We start from the raw sequence: 26,713 nt of genomic DNA on the forward strand, positions 1-26,713 counted from the left end.
AGTTGGAACTGCCATATCTAGGTGAATGGAAGACAGAATAAAAACGTTCCCTTTGTCCTTCCATTTCACTGCAAGCAATTCATTGCACCTTAAGCTGGCTCTCTTCCCCTGTCTAAGTGGGGCATTCTGAAGTTGTTGGAGGAAGCCCCAGTGAATAGATTGCATGGTGCCACATGCGCCAATTGCAAATTGAAAGATGTGTCACAGAGTTTATACAACTTGACCCCATATCCGGCACGCTTGCTGGGGAGAAACTGTTTGAAAACAAGGCAGCCAGAAAGCTTAATCAGGGACTCATCTACACAGACATCTTGTTTGGGGATATACGAGGCTGCAAATATTTGGTTGAAGTGGTTTATGAGGGGCTGAATCGTGGAGCTGATAATATCCAGGGTCACCCCAAGGACGTCAGAGTTCATTGTCTTTGAAGTGCATAAACCGTAACATTTGCTCAGATCTAGCCCTGGCCATGGCAGCAGAGAACACGGCATATGATGAATTGGGTCAGTGGACCAATATGACCATAACTCATTATTTTTACTAATACCCATGTTGAGGGATAGGATCAGAAAGGTCTTAAATTTGGGAACTGTGATAGGTTTCCATGCAAATTGCCTGGCAAGGGTCAAATTTGGGTTTGTGATGATAAATTGATTAGCATACAAATTGGTTTGGTCCATAATAGATTCTTACAGATCTTCCATGAAAAATTGCTGTTTCCACCTGAATTCTGGGTTGGTCAGTGAGTGGGGGAAGTATGGGCACTGCAGAATATGTGGGCTACATGTGGGCTACAAATCAGGATTTGCAAGCGCATCAATAAGGGCACTATGGGCTCTATGGGCACGCATTCAAATTCTTGGTGGCTGCGGGACACTACTTGTGCTAGCCACTGCTCCAGCTTGAACTGTACTTATGGGATTTGCCACGTCACCAAGTGTTACTGCAGTGCTGTTTTTTTTGTTACCAGGGTGTACTAGATCTCTGGTGCTCACCAGTTCCCCAGAAGGTAGAGGGGCACTAGTGCCGGCACTCTGCTGCATACAAGAATCATGCGATTGTAGCACCTCAGCAACAGAGGAATGGGGTCGGGTATGCCTAAACTTAGCAGGGATCTTTACTCCTTCATCAGAGCTATCTGTTAGGGTGCCGCTGCTCTCTACAGGTTTGAATACTGAGCCTGAATATGACAGTGAGGACTCCCCATCGCTCTCCTCTGTAATGCTCAGTATCCTGTAGGCCTCTTCACTAGTGTATCATTTGTTTGACATTTTGGTCAATAAATTTACAGGTACCTAGTGGGACCCACAGGCAAATAAGCACCTGGTTGTCGAGACAACACTGATGTAAATCAATTTATGTCAGGGTATGAAGCAAAAGGTAAAGGATCAGATTTCAAAACATAGACACTTAATTCAGGAGAAAAATCCTGTCCTATTAGTGTCACAGCAATTTTCTGAATGTGGACACAAAGGGGTAGACTTATTAAAACTGAAGAGTGCAATCAGATTCCATTTTTTTGTCAAAACTTAACTAAATAAGCTGAAATTAAAAGCTGATTGGCTACCATGCACAGCTGCACCAGATTTTGCACTCTCCAGTTTTAATAGATCAACACCACAAAGTCTGATTTTCACTTCAAAGATTTACCAGTACTAATCTCAAAATAAAAGATTTACTGTTCTCGCTAGACGTACGTCAATATTTTTTGCAACACACAATCTTTAGTTGATATGTATTCTATATTATGCACATACATGGCATAAAAAAATCTCCCTCATTTAATTTTCTTTACTTATTGTAAATCAGCTTCTTAAAACATCCTATTTGTAGTGTATCTTTCCAAATTATTTTTTTTTATGGAACAGAGTTAGGCATAGAACAGGAGTGTGTAAATGATTGAAAAAACCTCCTTTTGTGAATGCGAGAAAAGAGGTTAAGCAAACTTAGAAACCTACTAAAGTGGCAGAATCCAATAGAAGAAAAATCAAATTAATTCAGATAGATTTATAAAACTAAAGAATGTTGAAAGTGTAAAACAATATATAGCTAAAGCTAATTTTGCAGTAAAATCCAAAGTCTGCTTTCTACATACAGTATATCAGGACTAGGAATGGCCCAATTGGCCCCCTGTTTGGTTCGCGACAGAACTTTCGAACACCGCAAAAGTTTGGACACACATATCGAACCCCATTAAAGTCAATGGTACCCGAACATCAAAAATCAAAAGTGCCCATTTTTAAGGCCAATATGCAAGTAATTGGGCATACAATGGTTATAAGTCCGGGTCCTGCCCTGGGGGACATGTATCAATAAAAAAAAAGTTTGTGAAAAACATCATTTTAAAATGAGCAGTGATTTTTTTTTTTGTTTTTTAAAGTGAAAGCATAAAAATTAAAAATTCCTTCCAATATAGTGCCTGGGGGGTCCCCTTAGTCTACCTGTTAAGTGGCAGATCTGTGCCATGTCTAAAATCTGCTGAAGCAATAATTGCATTTATAAAGCCAAAAAAATGACATTTTCCCTGCAAGCTGCCTTTATTTTGCTCAACAACAGCTGGGGAGCCAGTGTGTATGATGAGGCCACAATATAGTGCACTGGGAACAAGATTAGAATTTTTTTGGATACGTTCTGGTGTCACTTTGACTTTGGATAGAAGTAACGGCTGCATAAAAATTGGCCTTTGGGTATCAGTGGTGCCTTCCCACCGTAACCCTATAGAGGTACTCTTGATGAAAGCAAGAATTGGCCTTGCTGTAAAAAATTGCAATGATATGCACCTGTCAAACAGGTGCACAAAAAAATGGTCTTTGGGTGTTAATTGTGCCCATGAAACCTATACCAAAAACATTCTTCTAGATGAAATGATTGAACACCCTCAAAGCTAGGCAGCCTCGAAGTCCTGCAGAGATTCCACATCCCAAAAAGACTTAATCAATGACATTGGCATCAGGAGCTTCATAGTTGGTAATCCAGGACTGATTCATTTTTATAAAAGTCAAATGGTCCACGGAGTCTGGACAGACGCGTTCTATGCTCAATAACAAAACCTCCTGCAGGACTGAATGCCCATTCTGAAAGCAGGCTGGATGCAGGGCAGCCCAACAACAAGTTCTGGCTAGTGGTCTATTCTCATGACCCAGTAAGTCAGTGGATCGTCAGCGGAAAAGCTCTCCATGTCTGTTTTGGCCCTGAGGTACCGTCCACCATGTGATGCAGATGCTGCCGATGGGATGTGGAAGCTGACAGCCCAGGTCGGCGAGGACTAAAAAAATTCTGAAATGCCTCACTTAGGCAGACATGTTCTCCAACGCTCCTCTCTTGGCCAACAGAAGACTCAAAACTATGTTTTCCATGACACTGTAACCTAGTGGAGTCAGGAAAAACATTAAATACAATCCTCTTTAACGTGTCCTCAAGAGATTTTATCTTCTGCACTCTCTGTGGGGACGGGATGAGTTCTGAGACCTTCACCTTACAACGGTGGTCAAGGAGGGTTGCCAACCAGTAATCATCCTTCTCTTTTTATGCCACATATTATTGGGTCCTTTCGCAGGCTTTGAAGCATGAGGTTGGCCATGTGCTTCAAATTTGACAAGGCTTGAGAAGCAGACTCCTTGGCGTTACTCAGGATGATAGCATCTGGAACTTCCTCCTCCCAGCCATGTACTACTCCCAAGGGTCCTGGGGTTGGAAAGCCATCACTTACAGATTGATGCATGTCTTCCTTTTCTTCAAAACCTATGAAAGTGCCAGAATCCTCCTACTCATCCTCCTCCCCTCTCTCCTCCTGTGTGTTCTGTGACATAGGAATGATGGTGTCTGGATAAAGTGGACCTTGAGAGGAAAGGAAGTCCTCCTCTTCCTCCTGCTGCTCAGCCTCCAGTGCCCTGTCCATAATGCCATGCAGAGACTGCTTCAGCAGGAACACAACAGGGATTGTGTCACTGATGCATGCACTGTCACGGCTCACCATCCTTGTGGCCTCCTCAAATGGTGACAATACAGTGCATGCATCCTTAATAATCAGCCATTGGAGTGGGGGGGGGGGAGCTGAGGCGGCCTGAGCCTGTTGTGCTTGCTGTATTTGCACAGGTACTTGTTGACGGCCCTCTGCTGCATGTATAGCCGCTGCAGCATTGACAAAGTCGAGTTCCACCTGGTGGGCATGTCACAAAGCAGGCCGTTTATGGGCAGGTTGATTTCAGCCAACCATGCACTGGCTGTATATGACCACCTGAAATGGTTACAGACTCTTCTGGACAGTTTTAGCACATCTTGCAACCCTGGGTACATATTTAGAAAATGTTACACCACCAAATTGAGGACATGTGCCAGGAATGGCACATGTGTCAACTTTCCCTGTTTAAGCACAGACAGGCGGTTTGAGCCATTATCGCACACCACCATTCCTGGCTCCAGCTGGCATGGTGTGAACCACCTCTGGACCTGTCCCTGCAGAGCTGCAAGAATCTATGCTTCGGTGGGGTACCTGTCCCCGAAACACACCAGCTTAAACACTGAATGGCACCTTTTAGCTTGACTCTGGGAATAGCCCTTTGAACACTTAGGGGGTACCTGATATTCATAGGACAATTCTGCAGAGGAGGGCATGGAGGTGGCGGAGGAGGGGGTAGATTTCACAGGTCTGGATCATCAACACCAGCTGTATGGAGACGTTGGGGCACAACAAGCTGCAGCACCGAGCCCTGTCCTGCATCATTTCGAGTTGCAAGCAGCATTACTCAGTGTGCTGTGAACTAAATATATTGTCCCTCCCCATGCTTGCCGGACCACGTGTCAGCAGTAAGGTGGACTTTACAGCTGACTGGCTTGCCAAACGATGCCAGAACATTCCCTTCCACATAACGGTAAAGGGATGGAACAGCCTTACCTGAAAAGTAGTAGTGACTGGGAACCTGCCATTGTGGTACAGCACATTGTGTGAATTCACAGGCTTAAAGGCAAAAATTGGAGAGCCAACAGCTTTGACAAGCTTGCATTTAGATGCTGGGCATGTGGGGTGTATGAACTGTATTTATTTATTTATTTATTTATTTATTTTCCAATGCAGCAGATGGGGCAGAGAAACTTGCCATCTACAGCTGGTGGTGTGCTGCTGGCAGATGTGCTGCTAGGACCTGGGACACCCTGTGCTATACCATCATCCCTGTCAGTGGAGGCTGCTGAGAGGTAATGACTTAGTATATCAGGGACAGACTGAAGTGGGTAAGGAGGAGGGACAGATTTGTGCCCCTTTTGTGTGGCTTTTAGGTGCTCTTGCCAACGGGCTCAGTGGTTGGATGTTAAATGCCTTGTTAAGCATGTGGTACCCAAATGGTTGGTGTTTTTTCCAAGTTTGATGTGCCTTGCAGATAGCAACAGTGTGATCTGCTGCAGATGTGCTGAAAAAGGCCCAGACAGCTGAGCTTTGGGGAGTGGGCTGGGAGATAACAGCTGCAGAATGTGATGGAATAGGGTGGCTGCTCTCTACTCTTTCTTGATGTCGGCCTCCTTGAGCATAATCATCAATCATTAATCATCATTCCTTTCAGTGCCAAGGGAACGTCTGCCTCTCCTTGTCCTCCCAGACATTATTGGGAGGGGGCGATGCTTATAAGCAAATGTAAAGAAAAAGTTGAAGTCTGTACATAGATGCACTATAATCAATGTAAAGAGGTGTTTGGTGCACTTTAATTTGAGTACTCACACTACACAGACACACTCCATGGATACACTATAATATACTGCATTATAATGCGCCAAACGTACAGCGACGAACAGAACTATATTGCGTTTTAAACGGGCAGTAACGCACACAGAAATAACTGCCAGTAATGCAATCAAATAGACAGTGTTCAACTGTCACTACACTGATGCTATCTAAACTATCCCTACTCTAGCTATATTTTCTATCCACCAGATGTTTTATATTGGTTATTTGTACCTGTGTTGTTAAATTTACATGCAAAATGTGTAATTTACTTAAGACAATCATATGTAGTGTGCAGGCTCCATCTAGCGTTCCTTTTTGGTATTGCTGAAGTTCTGTTTTAATTGTTTATTGTATGTGTAAATAAGGAAGTTGTCAGCAAGCAGGGAATTCTGGGTAGAATCTTGGCAGGAAGTGAACCATCCACCATTCTTTTCAACACATTGTAGAAAGCAAGTCATGTCTTTCTCAATCTATCGCCATCACCCCTTAGAGAACTTAAAAAGTACATTTTTACTATCACATCTTGTATTGTACATCATTGTTTCTGCAATGTATGCTGTATTGTATGTGATATTGTACTTATTGAAGTCTATTTCTGTTATTTTGTAGTTTCACCTGGCTTGTTATAAAAAAACTGAGATCAAAGAAATATGATATCTACAGTTATTGAGATAAGTAGGTTTAGCTAGCTGTCCCAGAGACAGAACAGTGAAAATTTTAAGCTGACCTCTGAAGGGAAGATAAACCAATTTCAGAAGTCTGTACAGCCCGGGGCTACGCAGTATCCATACAGTCAGAAGCCTTAAAAATACAGGCCTGTGGCAGGCGAAGCAGACACGCTCTGTCAAGCAGCAACGACACTAGAACGGTCTCTATACAGCAAGACAGCTTCTTCCCCGCAGCCATGTATCACAGTGGGATATCTTCTTACAAAACACATTCAGGAGCAAGCTCATCTAAGTCATCTGTCGCAAATGCAGCAGCTATCGCCCGTTCAAAAGCCGAAGCAGCAAAAGCCAGGGCCACATTCGCAGACCAAGAGTTGCAGATGAAAAAAAGAAAAGGCCCGCCTTGATACAGAAAAGGTGAGACGGGAGCAAGAGAGAGAAGGAAAGAGTACGCTTGGAGCAAGAAAGAGTACGCATGTAACAAGAGAGAGATGGAAAGAATACACCTGGAAGAAGAGCTAGCCCAGCAGGAAGCATCTCTGAAATTGCAGCAAGCTATCTTAGAAGCTAACATGGAGAAGCTGGCAGTAGAAAGACACGCTGCCGCCGCCATTGCAGAAGCAGAAGCTTTAGAAGCAGCCGTCTACTATGAGCCAAGACTAGGCAGCAGCATACTGGGTCTAGAAGAGGACCAACAAGATTCTTTGCCACGCATGTCAGATTATGTCTACCAGCACTGTGACCCAAGCAGCATCCCACAATAAGAAATTAAACATGACATCAGTGATTTACATCAAATAAAGCAGAAACAAGACGACCTGACACCCCAGTGCTACAAGCAAGAAAAATCTGATAGAGTTCCAGACTTTCCAGTTTCAACCAAACCTTCTACTCCACAAGGTACCCAGCCTTCATACAAGCATCAAACACCAGTCTTCACTCCAAAGGTGTATGCAACAAGCCGGTACGAACTGCCTAACTTAAGCAAGTTTGAACTCAGCACGCCTAAAGAAGAGACTTTTACCAGGTATGCCTTTACACTGCACCACAATACATTAGCAGCCTACCCCAATGCCAATCAGGCTACTGTAGATTTTGCCAAGTTCCTGGCCAAAAGAGAGTTAGTTACCCAAGGACTTGCCAAATTTAGTGATGACCCTCAACACTACAGGGCATGGCGATCCACTTTCCAGAGTGTCATTCAATGTCTAGATCTATCCTGCAGGGAACAGCTAGAACTCCTCGTAAAGTGGCTTGGCAATGATTCTGCTGAACATGCCAAAAGGATCAGATTAATATAAACCACCCTGAGATAGGCCTTACAAACATCTGGAACAGACTGGATAGATGTTAAGACTCACCAGAAGCTATAGAGAGTACACTGTTTAAAAGGATAGAAGACTTCCCAAAAATACCTAGCAGAGGTTACCAAAGGCTCAGAGAATTCAGTGACCTGTGTATGGAGCTACAAGTTGCTAAAGCAGAAGGAGACTTACCTGGCCTTTCTTATCTTGACTCTGCTAGAGGTATTAACTCCTTAGCACAAAAACTTCCTTATGAGTTACACGGAAGATGGATTACTCATGGCTGTAACTACAAACGGAAACACAATGTGCCTTTTCCACCCTTTAGTGAGTTTGTGGACTTTGTAGACAGAAAAGCAGGAATGAAAGATGACCCCAGCTTCATTTTTCCAGTGTCTTATACCACTTCTTCTGGCCCTAAATAACTCAGAGCTCCAGTAGCAGTGCACAAAACTAACATTTCTTCCCACAGATTTGCAGAGTTTCAGCCAGAGGATCAAGACAGTGACCCTATTAAGTTGTGCTCTCTACATAAGATGCCACATCCTCTTCTGAAATGCAGAGCCTTCAGGACAAAGACCATCCAGGATCTCAAAGCTTTCCTCAAAGAGAACAACATCTGTTACAAGTGCTGCTGTTCATCCACACATTTCGCCAAGGATTGTAAGGTCAGTGTCAAATGTACAGAATGTGACAGCACAGAGCACAACACAGCTCTACGCTCAAGGCCTACTCCAAGAACTTTCCCACCTGTTCATAGGGACAAGGGACAAGGGAGACAAGGGACAAGGGAGACCAAAGACTTTAGTACAGACACCATAGCAATCACTTCACAGTGCACTGAAGTCTGCAAAGCAAGTACAGGTGGCAGATCTTGCTCTAAAATCTGTCTCGTGAGAGTTCACCCAAATGGACGCAGAGACAAAGCAGTCAAGCTCTATGTCATCTTGGATGATCAGAGTAACAAATCACTAGCTAGATCTATGTTTTTTGGCATTCTAAACTTTAAAGGCTCCAGCAGTCCTTACTCCCTTAGGACTTGTGCAGGTACAGTGGAAACAGCGGGGAGAGGAGCTGGCGGCCTACAAATTTAATCGATGGATGGTAAGACATGCCTACTCTTACTGACCATAATAGAGTGCAACCAGATGCCAGACAACAAATCAGAGATTCCCACACCAGATGCAGCAGCTCACCAGACTCACTTGAATCACATAGCACATCTCATACCAGAACTAGATAATCAGGCTCAGATAATCTTACTCCTAGGGAGGGATATCTTGCAAGTCCACAAATTAAGAAAACTGATCAATGGTCCTAAAAATGCCCCATATGCCCAAAAACTGGATCTCGGGTGGGTCATTATAGGTGATGTTTGCCTGGGAGGTACACACAAACCAGCATCTGTTAATAACCTGCTCACTAGTACCCTCGAGAATGGTCGTCCTTCTCTTTTCCAACCCTGTCAAAATCACATCCTCATAAAGGAACTACCACACAACAACCCTGTACCTCTTCCCTTTCTAAGTCCCCTCTGTGACAATAATATCTATGACAATGAACAAAGCAACTTAGGAAGCACAGTGTTCAGGAGAACAAAGGAAGACAACCAGGTAGCAATGTCCATTGAGGATCCTTGAAAAAGTCACGTGTCAGTGATGTAACGCGTGGGAGGAGCTTAGGACGTTCATTGCTGCAATACACCTGAAGGTTAACAGCAGCTGTTTCTCTATGGGAAACTTCGTCCACAGCGGCTGACTGCAATCTGCATATTTGAATGCTTCTAATAGACCGGGAGTTTGCGAGTGTATCTCTTGTCCCTGTTTTGCTTGTGCACTATCTAGTAAGTTCACTGCACAATGATCTATTTTTTCTTTGCTTGCTTTGCATAAAACCTTTATCCTGAGAGCTGAATTACCAGCAGTATTATGGCTGAAGTGGGATGCAAGAAAAACTAAATATCCTGAGACAAACGATCTAACCCAGTGAGTCAATCAATCTGGATTAAGGGAAGGAACTGTTTAATTATTTTTACTTTCCCCCACTATTTATCTCTATCTGGACATTGTACTCAGAGTGTTATTATTATTTTATTTATATTCACCGTCACATCACCAATTTGAAGATTTATTTTGGCAATTTTAACACATGTATTAGCACCATAATTATTTATCTATTTTATTTACATGTATGCATTTTTTATTCCTGGATTTAAGCTTAGTCGCAGCAGCATATTGTGCACTATTTATTTAAAGCGCATCAATTTTATACTTAATGTCCATTGAGGATAAGCTCTCCTTAGAAGTTATGGAAAGGAGTATGGAGAAAGATGGGACTAATAGCTGGGTTGCACCTCTTCCCTTTAGACCACAAAGACGACATTTGCCTAACAATAGAGAACTAGCATATTTTATTTTATTTATTTCAGGTACTTATATAGCGCCGTCAATTTATGCAGCGCTTTACATATACATTGTACATTCACATCAGTCCCTTCCCTCAAGGAGCTTGCAATCTAAGGTCCCTAACTCACATTCATACATACTAGGGACAATTTTAGACAGGATCCAATTAACCTACCAGCATGTCTTTAGAGTGTGGGAGGAAACCAGAGTACCCGGAGGAAACCCACGCAGGCACAGGGAGAACATGCAAACTCCAGGCAGGTAGTGTCGTGGTTGGGATTCGAACCAGTGACCCGTCTTACTGCTAGGTGAAAGTGCTACCCACTGCACCACTGTGCCACCCCATAAACGTCTCACTTCCCTAAGACACAATCTTCAAAGGAAACCAGAGATGAAAGAACATTTCCTTTCCTTCATGGAGAAAATATTCCAGAATGGTCATTCTGAAATAGCCCCAAACCTCAAAGACTCAGAGGAATGCTGGTACTTACCCATATTTGGGGTCTATCACCCTAAGAAGCCAGGGCAGATTAGAGTGGTGTTTGATTCTAGTGCCAAACATGAGGGTGTCTCTCTAAATGATGTCCTTCTCTCTGGCCCTGACCTTAACAACAGACTATTAGGAGTACTTCTTCGCTTTCGCAAAGATTCAGTCGCATTCATGGCAGACATACAGCAAATGTTCTATTGCTTTCTTGTTAAAGAAGAACACTGTAACTTTCTGAGGTTTCTCGATTTGCACTATTGGATGATGTACTATCTGTAATATATATTTAGATATAAAATATTTTTTGTGCATGAGCAGGGGTACTATGTATCCCATAATCATTTACATGTGGGGTGGTATCTAGGGGCACCATTATTGTTAAAGGAGGATTCCAATAAGCCCTCCAACTTGCAGATCCCCAGGAGAAAGATCAACATGAGGACAAGGTGTTATGCCAGAGTAGGTCCCCCCTGACAAGACATTCCTCCATGTTATGGACATGTGGTCTGATATGGTTCAGGAGGGGGAGAGCACACCCACCCCCCCCTGCAATTTTTTGGAGTCCCCCCTTTCTTGTTAAAGGATGCGTTACAGCAAAACTGACATTTACAGAAATTTAAAGACATTTAAAGACGATTTTTTTTTTTTTAATTGCTGGGAAACAATATTCATTGCAGACCCCCTATATGCCTCCAAAATAGGCAACAGACCCTTGGGGGCTGTCTGTGAATGTCAATGACAGCTATCAAAGTCATTTCTGGTCATTTTAAAATGTTTTTTCTTGTGTAGAAGTCAGTGCTAAAGAAAATCACTGATCAGTGTTTACACTTTTTTTGCATTGATACACGTACATCTTTGAAGTTCACTGAATCTCTGCTGACCTGAACCCAGAGCAATTGGCTCATCATTAGTGACCACATGATCCTTCCAGTGAGATTGAAAGGAATGCTGACTATTCAAAACTTCATGAAAAGACACTCCTGCACTGTGCAGGAACATCCTACTGTGATATTTGGGATATTCAGCATTCTCAAGAATCTCACTGATGTTAAACTTTGCAGTACAGAAGCCAATGTACGGTACTATAATTACTAACTTTAAGCTGGTATTTATTATGGAGGATTAAGGCCTGATATTTTAAGTGGCACTTAATTTTTACTGCAATGTCAACTTTAACATTTTCTACATCAATGTTCCTTCACATTAAAAAAAGACAACATATTTTAGATTTTATTCTTGGTTGAGTTGGGGGTCTCCAAGATTTGAGGGCTTCATACAAGAATATGAACAGTTCTTTCAACCTCCTACTACTTTAATTATATCCTTACGGTATTGTATCATTTTGTCTCCTTGTCTCTGTTCAAGCGTTCAATGTCCCCAGTACACTATTTCTTTTCATTATTTTCTCATTGCTTTCTTAAACTGTAAAATCATATTAGTACAAAAAGAAACATACAAGTGAGACAATAGCTTTTTAGAAGATTTTTCAACTCTGAATTCAAAGGGTAAATGATTTTTAGTGAAGCTGGCTTCTAGTTAGCTCTGCATGTCTTGTGATTCTATCCTTCCTTCACAGTCATTCTTGCTTTTTAAATTCCTTATTGTTTTGATTAATGGTATGGGTGAGGAATCCTGCTGCCTATGAAAAATGTAAAAGTCTATTTAAGATAGCAATATGAAAAACTAAACACACTATGTTCATCTCAAAGATTTACACATCATTTACACTGCTTCAAAAAAGTCAGTTTATAAAAGCTGCAGGCTTCATGTTCAATAGGAATATCTTTAACAGAAGGCAATAGAATATGTTCTTAATAGCTTTACCTTTTTTACATTTAGTTGTCAAGTTTTAGTTCTTTAACCTAGAAATTTATGTATAAAGAGTATGAAGTATTTGTGCACTGAGCCCATATAGCCCATGTCAGGAGAACATTTGTTAGTTTGAAATGCATTTTTCTACAATGTCCTTTAAATTGTGAGATTAAGGTGACATTTACTGAGTCCCCCTGTTTCCTTGCTGCTTCTCAGTCTCCCCTTTTTTTTCCTACCCTATCCCACAAGTAATCTTTCACAGTTTTAGATTTCAGGATATCAACATTGCTTCTAGGAAGCAACTTACCATGGTTAACATCATCCTCATTCTCCTGAAGCCAGTAGACTGCCAATAGAAAATGCTCCTGCCTTTCTCCTAGCTAAAAGTTTGAAAATTATTATGATATTGTGTGCTGTAATCTGTAATCGTTGGGGAGAATGCATGCAGCAATTACTATTGCCAATAATTTGGCAGTGTTAGCATTCACTGAGTTATCACCTATTCTTGTTTGTTTAGTTCCTGCTTATGGCAATTTAGTAAATGCCGCACAGATACAGCAGATTTTAAACAAGGCCAGATAAAAAATGTGCTAGTTTCTGTGGCTCACCAATCAGGATGCCTCTTAATGGGAATAGGGACAAATAAAGAAGATTAGGGATGTGTTTATGCTTTGGTCTATTAAGGTTAATGTTAAGCCGCCCCTATTTCTCCTTTGAACCCGGGTTGGACTTCTTTGCACTTCTAATTTTCTGCATAAGAAAGCAAAATACATTTCTTCTTGTATAACATATCTTAAAGCAGCACTCTAACATCCTTACAATCCCTCCTTTGATCATAACAGATGAAAAGTCTGTATTGATCACCAATATTATTCATTATACCATCTCTGTTTTGTGTAAAGCATAGAAACAAAAGAACATATTATACATGTCATTGAAAAAGCTGATAGGCAGATTGATAAGTTTCTTTTAGGGGGGAAAAGGGGAAAAAGAATCTGGCAAGTCACTTCACCCATTTGGGGAACAGGGGGAGAACCAGAGTCTGTAGGGGGTTTCTGTTATTGAGAATTAGAGTTCCATTGTTTCATCTGTGGACATGTATATTTTTCAGTGGTCAGGGGCTTTCTTTATCCTTGAGGCGTGGATCCATTGTGGGCTCTGGTCAGTTAGGACTGCTGTTCTTGCAACTTTCAAGACTTCAAAAGATCCTTGGAAGATCTTCTTGCTGCTAGTTGCTTGACCAACACCCTGTCTCTGGGTATAAAAGGATGTGTTGGTTCTGTGGAGAGAGGAGGAAAGGTGACAGCTACCTTGTCATAATTTTCTGTAAAGCTACTTACCAGGTTTTTCACGTACTCTTCCTGTAAAGAATATAGATTAGGTTCCTCTCCTATTTCTATCTATTTCCTCTGTGTTGGTTTTCCCATTAATATCTCATAAGGGGATAAGCCGTTTCTGGAATGGGGTGTGGTATGGATTTGGAAAAGTATTTCGGGAAGAAAAGCTAACCAGTTTCTCAAAGCTCCTCCTGTCGCTTTCTTTAGTTTATCTTTAATATTTCTGTTCATCTTTTCTACTACTCCTGCACTTTGGGGATGATAAGGGATGTGTAGTTTCCATTGAATACCTAACAAATGAACCTATCAGCGAGTGCATTGCCTTTTACTATTTCTGTTTTATCATATGAGTGCCCGCGAACCTTAATTACATTAATGTGAAGTAGATTCTAAAAGCTGTTGATTACAGTCGTGTTGAGGAATAGGATCAGTTTCTGAAAGATGCAAGAGAGAGTGTAGAAACCTGACTTGTGGTGGGGTCTCTGAACATGATTTGATTTCAAGATGTTGTGTGTTAAAGAGTATAACTTCATAGCCACTTGTACGTTGTGCTGTCACATGCTGAGTACTCATGTTCTGCATAAGGTGAACTACCGAATGTGTTGTGTATAATGTTGTATGTCCTTCCAATGTGATTTTGGATGCCTCCTTTATAGCCATTGCACAAGCTGCGAGAGCTTGGAGACAAGAGGGCATCCCCTGAACCTGCACGAGTAATTTTTTTGACAGATATGCAACTGGTCTCAAAACCCCACCATGTCCTTGTGCTAAAATTCCTGCAAACGCTGGACTTGAGACTACACAATATAAACAGAATAGTTTATTATGGTCAGGTAGACCTTGAGAGGGATGCAGTGAGGGTGGCAAATGCTTGCAGCATTTCCTCAGTCCAATTAATCATTTTTGGGGAGCCCAACAACGTAGCTGCTCTAAGGATCGAATCCCAGTGTGAGCAATCAGTTATCCATTGTCTGCAGTAGACAATCGAGCCGAGGAAGGAGAGAAGCGCAGCTTTCTCCTTCAGGGGACTGAGGCATGTAAGTACTTTGACCTGAGCCGGTGACACCAAACGTTCCCCTTGTTTGATTATACACCCCAAATACTCAACCTGTGACCTGCATTACTGGATCTTTTTGCAAGACACCTAGTAACCTTCTGAGGCGAGGCGATGCTCATAGTTGGACTCACAGTGTCCCTGGCTCTCACTACACAGCAGTAGGTCATCTACATATTGAAGCAGTATGGAACCCTGAAGAAGTGTCCAGTCATCAAGGGAATCAATTCAATACCATAGCGAAGGCTGCTGGGCTGTCAACAAATTCTTGTGGGAGCCGTGTCCAATTGACCCGGCCCCAAACAAAACCAAAGATCCTTTGTGCGTCCTCCCCAACCGGTACACTAAAATAAAAAAATGTATTCCATGGACTATTTCCTTTAGTATGCCTTCCTTTTTGTATTCTTCAATCAATGGTGAAATGCCCTGCAGTTTTTCTTCTGTAAGGGGATATTGTTTTTGGAAGTGTGATATTGTGTTGGGTTTGAAAGTAGGAGAGTAAGGTGTATGATTAAGATGTCCTACAGAGGTTTTGTCCTTAGCCCAAATTGGGTGATTTTCTAGAGGTCCAGGTAGAAGCATGTAATGTCCCCTGAAGTCTTGATATTTAGGATTAGTCAAGTCACATAGTGGAGACTTTGCTGTCAATCCACCTTCTTGGTCAAATCTTATATTGATTCTTAAAGCAGACATTAAGTCTCTTCCCATTAGGCAAAGGTCAGTCAGTCAAAACAGCAAAACACATAGTTGTAAGAGGTTCGTCCTGTAATGCACTAACTTGTAATGGAGGAGTCACTTTATGTTGGACATCAGTTCCATTAATACCCATTGAGCAACCCTCTGTACATTCTGAAGTAATAAACCTACGCTCAGTGAGTGATATATTTTATGTAGAGTAAAAATCTTCCCCTGGATTTTGTTTGCAAGACAACATAGTGTGTACACTTGTGTCCCCTTTGTATGTTTTCTGCCAAGCTAGTCCTAGTTGGCCCCCAAAAATATCCCACCCTTCAGGTTTGTCATAGGGATCTGCCGTGATCAAATTTAACCGTGGTTTCAGGGTATACTGCTTGAATAATGATTTGGAGATCTTCTGCACTCATCCTAGCTCCTGCACAATACCTTTTTAGAAAAGCTGCAGCAGCTCTGGGATCCTTTCTAGGTTTAGGGCAGGTGTCCCTTATATCTTTAATTAGCCGACAGAGAGGGGGATCTGAACCTGAGTATTACCTATCATGATCAAAGGAAGGGCCTTAGAGGGTTCCTTCTCTTTGTTTGCAGAACGAAAGATTATCTGACCCGCAGACTCTACTTCTTGTAATGCTATAGCAGTTCTTCTGATTTTTTTTTTTTATAGCCTCTTTGCTTCCCTCACTTCTTTCTCCCTGTCTTTCTTTTCCTACATTTTACAACATTTCATCATATATTTACAATCCTAGTCACCTGGGGGGTAATTGTGTCGATTATGCGTCCCACAAATTTTCATTACCTCCTCCCAATCTTCCAGGGAACATGGTCCAAATGACCCCAAGCCTGAAAGATACAACTGATGTGCACGAGTTTGTACATTTTCCCAAAAAGGATCGACACAATTTGGCCCACAATTGCCTTTTACAAAATCATAGGGGAAAGGTTGGTCCTGCTCACCTTCCTTCCCTAACTTATTTCCCATAATTATTTCACAATATCCTTAATGTCACAATATATCAAAAACCTGGGACAGACCTGATAGGAGTCTCCCCTTTTAGTAATAATACTTATTACTCCTTTTACTGTTAAACCTTCTTCAAATACAAAATTATTTTGTATATTGAATCTCAACATTTGAACCCTTGGGGTACCTTCTCTAAATAAAGGTCCCTTTCTCAGTTTAAGATGGTAATACACTCAGAACACCTTTGTGAGATTTGTTTAACACACAACAAACACAATAACACTGATATAACTTTATAACTCTATGTATATCACTTATCAAGATCAAACCAAATAGTAAATCAACTCCCTTATGTTGAAGTATATATTCACATATGCATATGATCACAACAAAATACAGAGCAATATATTCAACGATTTAACAACGTTAAATTGTGTGCACACAATTTCCCCCCCCTTTTTTTTTTTAGAGCGCTATACACCTGTCCTGTATTTTAAGAAAGCATCAAATGCTCTCTATAATCCTATAAGTCCGGCCAGCCTAGCGGGACATCATTTAACCATTAAAACTATGCGACTTCACAAAAATGTGACCTATCCACACCAATAATTGCATGGACGTGTCTCCATCCCAGTAATTTATAACAAAGAAAGGAGGGGAAAGCAGCGGGACTTTACTTGAGACATGTCAATGGGTACAAAGACTCTTTTTTCTGTAACTGCCTTGATTACATGAATTATGTCTACTGCCTCACTGTTTGTTTATGTCAAATCATGTTGTATAATGTATTCTATGAAGTATGTTTTACGCAAAGCCTATTAAAATATTTTGTAACATTTATACTTTGAATATCTTTGGAGATTATGGTATCCCAGACTATATATACCTTTATGGGTATTACAATATTTTACTAACTATAAACATAATACCTGTTTCAGGTCAACCCCCCCTTGATCTGGAACAACCAGTCTTTGTACCCATTGACATGTCTCAAGTAAAGTCCCGCTGCTTTCCCCTCCTTTTTTTGTTATAAATTACTGGGATGGAGACACGTCAATGCAATTATTGGTGTGGACAGGTCACATTTTTGTCTTACATAAATATTGGGTGGAAGACACCCGCTTTCCGTGACCTGATCAACTCACCTCCACCTATTTATATTAATATTCATACCTCATTCCTTTTTTTCATATCCCTTTTCACTTATTATATTTTTTTTTTTTCCATATGCATATTGATTAAATTCAGTGCGTGGTATCCCTATCCCTGTTGCATATTGATTCAATTCAGTGCAAACACCCCTTTTCCCTATTGCATATTGATTAAATTCAGTGCAAATACCCCTTACCTGGTGCATATTGATTAAATTCAGTGCACTTTTTTTCATTTCCATCCCCTTTTTTATTTTATATTTTTAAAACTACAATTTTTACTGCTTTATCCGTATTATTTTGTAGCTGGGAGGTGGTGCCGGGGTCTTTCTTTGTCCCACTTCCGGGGTTGTTATGCGCCCAATGCGCGACCTGCAACCCATCCCATTCCTTGATGGGGGCGGGTTGCGATCTTGGTGCATCAACGTCATGTTTCCACGTCCTGCATGCGGCACCCCGTGATACCGCATTGCGGGAGCCAGTAGGATTCTCCACACAGGCTTTGGCGGCATGGGGGCGGGAGGTCACCGCGATACTAGCATCGCGGAGGGAGTTCTCCCTCCCCTTTGATACCGTCAATATGCCCCTGCATGACGTTGGCGTGAGCACGCCCCTGGCCTGCGGCATATAGGGGTTGCCTTTGACCGTCTCACTCCAGGCATTGCCGTGGTTGGGGAAGGACCTTCCACTTTGCACTTGCACCATCCAGGTAACCACATCCATCTTCCACACTCCCTTTTCACCACTTTGCTGTCTTTTAAGCACACATACTTCCTATCTTTCACATCTTCTCCTTCTTAACATCACTCATGACTCACTACACTTCCACTTGTTTCTTACTAATTCACACACAACTACTCATCCATTCTATCACCATGCAGTTTTCATTGATACACCTATCCTCCAATACACACACTTCCACCCCCACTCCCTCTTCCTCTCACACTCATACAATTTTCCTTCTTTTCACAGCCTATCCTGTGCTCAGTGGCCTGGTTGTACCTTTCCCACCTGGTGGTGTTCACATTGGGGTGCGGCGGTTCCTCGGCGACTGTGGTCCGTGGGTCAGGCGGCCTGTGCTCGGCCTCAGCCCCGGGTGGAGTCAGATGCAAGTTAACTGAAGATTAAGACAATAAAAAAATCTATTAATTTGTAATCAATTATGGATAGACTTGCCACTGTGCCCATCAAACGCAGCCACTGTGCCCATCAAATGTTGCCACTGTGCCCATCAAATGTTGCCACTGTGCCCATCAAATGTTGCCACTGTGCCAATAAACGCTGCCACTGTGGCCATTAAATGCTGCCATTGTGGCCATTAAATGCTGCCACTGTGGCCATCAAATGCTGCCAGTGTGACCCTCCCCCGCCCGCTCACTGTCTGCCCGGCACTTACCCTGTCTTGGTGGGGCAGCGGGTGACAGCAACGAGTGGGGTCCTCATCTCTGGTAGGCGTCCAATAGTGGCACCTGTCGTTTCAGCCAATCAGTTGACAGGTAACAGACCTGAGCACTTGATTGGTGTAGAGGCAGTTTAGTGTTAGAAAAGTGAATATTCAATTACTTTTCTAATACAGCTGAGTGACCTGCGAGCGCCCAGCATGGCGCTCGCAGGTCATTTTTTTTACGTCTATTAGAGCATATGGCTCTAATCAGGAGCTTAAAAAACACCCCCTGCCGCAATAGGGGGTGGCAGCGGTGGCCATAGATAGATTCATGCATTGCATGAATCTATCTATTGGTGATAGAGGGGGTGGCAGGAGAGAAGGGGTGGTGCCCATGCGCCCTTATGGACGCTCTGCCACTGATTATAGTAATGATTACCAATCTTCCTGTATAGTAAAACTGAATCAGAAGTATTCATTTATGAGCAAAGTAATAAAATTCCTGCGAGCCTCAATCAACCCAAAGCCTAATAGATATCACTAACCAGCTGCAAGCGTTACACACGTCTCATAAGCTTGTGCACATAGACAAAAATAGTAAATAATACGCTGCACTTTAGAATATTACACAATAAATGCGTGCTGAAGATGAAAACAAACACGTGTAGTGTTAATGTGACGTAAGTGACATATGTGACATAGATGTGATATGACAAAAGAAAAATAAAAAAAAACAATAAATATGTCAATTAAAACATTAATATTTTCATCATACAATTTTCCTTCTTTTTACAGCCTATCCTGTGCTCAGTGGCCTGGTTGTACCTTTCCCACCTGGTGGTGTTCACATTGGGGTGCGGCGGTTCCTCTGCGGCTGTGGTCCAGGGGTCGGGGGGCCTGTGCTCGGCCTCAGCCCCGGGTGAGACTTTGTTGACCCGGACCACTTATATATCCCAGCCCATTGGTTGTCATTGACCAATGCACTGTATGTAAGTATTACTGAAACATATGTTTCCTTTGTACTTACTTCCTATCTATCCACAATTGGTTACAAATTAATAGATTTTTTTATTGTCTTAATCTTCAGTTAACTTGCATCTGACTCCTGATGATTGGTAGAAAGCCAAGAAATGTGTAGAGTTACCAACTTATGGATGCACATATTGTTTTATTATACATGAATAACAATATCACTTTTTTCTGTAACTGCCTTGATTACATGAATTATGTCTACTGCCTCACTGTTTGTTTATGTCAAATCATATTGTACAATGTATTCTACAAAGTATGTTTTACGCAAAGCCTATTAAAATATTTTGTAACATTTATACTTTGAATATCTTTGGAGATTATGGTATCCCAGACTATATATACCTTTATGGGTATTACAACATTTTACTAACTATAAACATAATACCTGTTTCAGGTCAACCCCCCCTTGATCTGGAACAACCAGTCTTTGTACCCATTGACATGTCTCAAGTAAAGTCCTGCTGCTTTCCCCTCCTTTCTTTGCTATATGCGACTTCTTTATCCCAGGAGAGCCAACCTAGCAATCCTTGAGATTATGCTACCTCTTTATCCCAGGAGAGCCAACCTAGCAATCCTCGAGATTATAAAATAAAAAAAAAATAGTGAAAAGGCTTCACACACGGGATGGTGAATCAAAATTACAATGGTTTACTGGGTTTGCATATATCTTATATACTTACAGAGAGAGAGAAAAACCTCCCTCTTATTATCAGCCAATGAGATTGAAGCATAGACTTTATGAAAAAATAAGCATAAAACGTCATAAATTACATATTCTGCCTAGAGATATCCCTCAGGCTATATCTAAATATAAGTTTATATATATGTGACCACGTATGCTAGGCAATCTGCCAATGTTCCAGACACCCAACTTCTAACATGTTATAACCTTGTTATTCATTGTCTATATTAAAATGTCAGGCTAACCACACGCACATCCTGTTCAAGTATGCAAATAATCTTTGCACTTCTAATTTTCTGCATAAGAAAGCAAAATACATTTCTTCTTGTATAACATATCTTAAAGCAGCACTCTAACATCCTTACAGTTACTTTACAGTATAAGCAAGGACGCTCAGTCCTCTGCAGTGTATAAATGTGCTTTTACTGAACAAAAATGCTGTACATACAAACTGCTATTACAATTATAGGAATACAATACAATACTGACAGATATACCTATAACAAGTATAATGCTACCTACTTCCTAGCAAAACTATTGTCTGTTTACAATAAGAATAAGCTAAAAGGTTATTTAGCTCCCTTCTTATAGAGGCTTTATGATCCCTGTAGTCAATGAGGACCCCAAGCTTTGATTGCAGGAGATCTGGCAAAAAGAATCTTCAGGTTCTGGCAGAGACCTTTCTTGGTGTTAAGTCATTATAGAGTCCTGCTCTCAGTTTCTGTTCTTGGCTTTTATTTGGGAAGTTTTAAGAAGACAATCCCACCTGGGTGTATCCTTTCTTGCCTTTTTACACTGATGTCAACTATAGTAAAACATTCTCAAATTCAGCCACTAGATGTATAGCTGACCAGAACACTTGTATAAACAATGGGAGCAGAGAAGGTATCTTGTATAAGCATTCCAGGACAACACCCCAAGCCTGAGAGTCACAAGTATATATATATATATATATATATATATATATATATATATAGTTATGAGTTATCCCATAGGCAAAGTATCAATTGTTAGATTTGGCTTCTCTTTTTTCATCTTGAAAGCATAATACATAATATGTAATATGTACATTCATTCATTTATTTTGTAGCTAAGTTCATGCATCCTACTCCTGATTGGCTTTAAACGCCATGAAACGTGTTGAGTCTACACTCTGGGGTGCCAAGCTAAGCTCGTCTACAATAATGAATTTGTCTTCCCTTTACATTATGTATTGTTTGTATTCATCATAATTATATTTAATTGATTCATATGTTTATCATGTTCATTGGTGTTTGTACCAATCATGTCCATTTATGATCACTATTAAATATGTTATTATTATTAATTATGGTTTTCTTCGTATGCATTATATCTTTTATATTATGCATTATATATAATATTTATTTATTAACTCAATAAAATTATTAATCCAATATAGTATAATCTTATGGACTGCCCACCAGAGATTGGGATATTAAATCCATTCATAATTAAGTAGTTTACTCATCAATTTTCACTAACAAATACATGCCTCATACAAAGTCCCGTATCCATTTCCTTTCTGTTCTCGCACACTTTCAGGGACGGAGGCATGCCTCTGTTGTGTGTGAGTATTAATAGGTCACTCTTTGTTTCTAGCTTTATATAGCACATTAGATGCAACATTAAAAACTTGAGTTCTCAAAATGACAGACAAACTATTGTCTTTCTCTCCAAAAAGGATCACTAATTGCTTCAATTGACACTTTATTTTGCATTTTAATTTACTCCTGCTGCCTGAAAAATACTAATTATTTTCTGTGTAACATTGATGATCTTCCAACATATAATTCTAATACTAAAGATATCAAAGATTTTCTCTTATTCTTTTATGTTTGGAAAAAAAGCTGTCCCTGCCATGGATGTAAGGCTTAACATTGTTTCCTAATGGCTAAGTCAGCAAGCCTTACATCTTAGCAAAGGCCAAGTTTCAAGGCAGTTTCAAAGACTGTAGGTTTATTGCAGCTTCAATCTAGAATTCCCTGCATTGATGAATTAATCTGCTTGGCAGCTAACACAAAATCAACCTCATTCATTCATATTCTTGACACAGCTCCCCCATGCAACTGTAACTGCTTGACATAATGCAAACAAAGCAGAAGCGGAGCACAGAAAACTTTATGAATGGATGAGATCACTTCCATTCATATTATATATACAGTATTTTTTTTCTCCACTTCTTCACTCTGTTTTGTTAACATTGCTGGTGAGTTGCGGTGGCAGCATTTTGGAGCAGAGAGATTGGTAAACATTATAGTCAATGGCAGCTGGTGCTCAAAAAGTTTTGGAAAAAAAATCAATTGCAGCCACTGTGCCCATCAAACGCAGCCACTGTGCCCATCAAACGCAGCCACTGTGCCCATCAAACGCAGCCACTGTGTCCATCAAATGTTGCCACTGTGCCCATCAAATGTTGCCACTGTGCCAATAAACGCTGCCACTGTGGCCATTAAACGCTGCCACTGTGGCCATTAAATGCTGCCACTGTGGCCATCAAATGCTGCCAGTGTGACCCTCCCCTGCCCGCTCACTGTCTGCCCGGCACTTACCCTGTCTTGGTGGGGCAGCAGGTGACAGCAACGAGCGGGGTCCTCATCTCTGACAAAGTGATTGCTGACACTGTGGAGAGCAGACCTCCGTCAAGCGGCTCTGTGAAGCAGCTCCGGCCGCCGGCCACCCAGCTCCAGCCATCTGGCCACCCATCCTTGGATCCATCCCTGTCTCCTCCGGACTCCCCCTGCAGCAGCACACCGGGACCCTCCCCCCCTATCCGCACACTGACACTGACCCACACCTGGATGCCCATTCTACCAGTCGGCCGGCCGCTCAGGACACTCCGCAGCTCCGGCCCAGCTCCCCCTGCAGCAATACACGGGTACCTCCTCCCCCTCCTATCCGCACTCTGACCCATCTGGACGCCGCCTCCAGCCAGCCAGCCGGCCGGCTGCCCAGGAAACTCCACGGCTCCGGCCTAGCTGCTGTGGCTAGCCGGCAGCACTTTCACCGCTTCCTCTCTGCTTCCTCCCTCAACCGTCCAGTCACTCGCCCGGCAGGGCCGCACCCCCTCTCTCCTGCTCGACTATCCTCACCAGACTTACCCGCCCACCATCATCGGACGGTCCGGGTAACAACGTAGGAAAGCCTGCGACTCGGGCCTAGCCGGTGGCCATCTTGGTACTCCCACCGCCGGCCAGCCTGCGGCTCGGGCTCAGCCGGCAGCCATATTGGCACACCCAGTGTCGAACGGTGCAGCAGCCTAGGAACCCCTCCTGAGGCCACTAGCCCCCAGCAGCGTCTCCACCCAGTTGGACCCACCATCCCCTAGGTCCCTCCATCCAGCCCCCCCGGTCACCACCGCAGCTGCGGTCCAAATCACCTCCTTCTAGCCGCTACATTCGGTGGGACAGATCACGGCTGCGGCCTAGCTCCAGCAGCCAGCCACCCATACCCCCTCCCACTGTTCAACAGAGCCCCGTGCCCCTCCACACCTGGAATCACCCCTCCCGCTACTGGACCTCACCGCAGGGGCACTGGATATTCACCGGAGGCTAGTCCATCTCAAATCGCCCGAGACGCAGCCACCGCACCACCTACCGTAAGTAGCGCAGCTCCCCCTCCATTCGTCTCCTGGACCATCCGCACAGGTAAGCCACTGGGGGCACTTAGCAGTTGATCCAGGGGCCAAGTCCGATCGCCCCTCGGGGGGTCAGGAAGGAATTTTTTCCTCTACTGCACTATTGGCATTCGCAGCTAGGGGTTTTTCGCCTTCCTCTGGATCAATGAGAGGGGGGTAGGCAGCCCCACCCCTCCAGCACCTCCGCTCCAAACACTCAGCCCGTCACCCTCACCACTCCGGAAGCAGTGGTTAGCCATCTGATCCCTCCATCACCTACAAGTGTATCATCCCCACATCAGTACCATCATCAGAACACCCTGCCTTCAAGCAACGCAGTCTTCCTCATCATGTGCAACTTCAAATACACAGCAGACACCCTCCACAGGCTAAGAAACACCGCCGCAACTTTACCGACCACCACTCAAAAAAGACTAAAAAAAGAACAATTACTAAGGACCAACCCACAATCAACCATCAAATGCAGGGAGACTCCGATCCAACAGCAACAACTAGCATGCGCCCTGATCAACACCAGATCTGCAGTCAAGCACAGGCTAGAAATCCACGACTTCATCATCGAAAACAACATAGACTGCCTCTTCATTACAGAAAGCTGGCTAACATCCGACTGCAACACCATCCTAACTGAATTGGTGCCCGAGAACTACAGTATCCTATCCGAGCACAGAATAGGAAAAAAAGGAGGAGGCCTAGCAGTGATTTTCAAATCACACCTTGGGTTCACCAAACCAAACTTACAGAACTCAGTGCCCTTCATGGAAACAATCTCACTGCATCTTCAAACACCTCAAGACACCATTCACATACTACTATGCTACAGACCACCTGGACCAAAGACCAATCTCCTTACTCCGCTCACTGAATTCTTCTCAATGTACACCTTGAAAACCAAAAACCTTCTGGTACTTGGGGATTTTAACCTGTGGGTAAACTCTGCCGAAGACTCTATTGCAACCGCCTGCGTCAACCAAATGGAAGAACTTGGCCTTCGACAACTGATAAATTCTCCCACGCATGGTTCAGGACACACTTTAGATCTCATCTTCAAACTGAATATGAACATCAATGTATTTGACAACACTCCACTACCATGGATGGACCACCATGCTATCAAATTTAAAATCACCACCAACACCATCCTCCAAAAACAGAAACGCGCAACAGCAACACACTGGAATAGATCTCAGAAGAAACTACACTCTGAACTCTTCAAAACTACATTATCAAGCAAAATTCTTTTGCTAAACTCAAACCTCTCAATGGAACAAACACTCAACTCCCTAAACAATGTTTTATTACAAACAGCAGACTCAGTGGCGCCAAAACGCAGAACACTCGTCCGCAAAAAAAACTTGAGTTGGTTTAATGGCACTCTCACCCTACTCAAGCAAGAATGTAGAAGAGCTGAGAGAGCATGGAGAAGAAACCCCACCAAGGAAAACCATGCTAACTATAAAGCACTCACTGTGAAATACCACAAGGCAATCTTCAAAGCCAAAAAAGAGCATTTCTCAGACACCATCTCATCCGCTTTAAACCGCCCGCGGGAATTTTTCAAAATAGTTGCTCAGTCAATGAACCCGACCTGCTTAGAGCCCCCAGCAAACGATACTCAAGAATTCTGCAACGAGTTATCAGATTTCTTCATCGACAAAATCGACAACATTCGGAAAGCAATTCATCAGAAAATAACAACCAACCTCACTCAACCAAAGCAAAAAGAGGATATCGACATGAACATCACTCAACCACTGAATTTCTTTTTGTCCCCAATCACTACGGACACCACTAAAAACATCATCAGAAGCCTGCGAGACAGCACATCACCGAATGACATCATCCCCACCAAACTGTTTAAAGAATGTTCCGACATCTTGGCCCCTACCCTAACACATCTCATAAATCAGTCATTCAAAGAAGGGACTGTGCCAACCTCCCTCAAGCAAGGCATCGTCAAACCCCTGCTAAAGAAACCCAATCTCGACCCTAAGGACCCTAACTGCCGCAGATCAATAACAAGCCTCAACACCATCTCCAAGATTATAGAGAAAGCAGTAGTACAACAGCTACAACGCCACCTGGACACTCACCAACTCCTGGACCCTCTGCAATCAGGCTTCCGCCCAGGCCATGGCACAGAAACAGCACTTCTCAAAATATGGAACGACGCCTTGAAGCAGCAGATGATGGAGAACCGAGTCTCCTGGTACTGTTAGACCTCAGCGCAGCATTCGATACAGTGGACCACAATACTTTACTTGTCCACCTGTAATACGTGCTGAAGATGAAAACAAACACGTGTATTGTTAATGTGATAGATGAACTTCATTCTTATCTTAAAAATTACAACAAAGACACTTTTAGAATGT

This window comes from Aquarana catesbeiana, linkage group LG05, assembly GCF_042186555.1.
Source record: "Aquarana catesbeiana isolate 2022-GZ linkage group LG05, ASM4218655v1, whole genome shotgun sequence".
NCBI classification, from domain to species: Eukaryota; Metazoa; Chordata; class Amphibia; order Anura; family Ranidae; genus Aquarana; species Aquarana catesbeiana.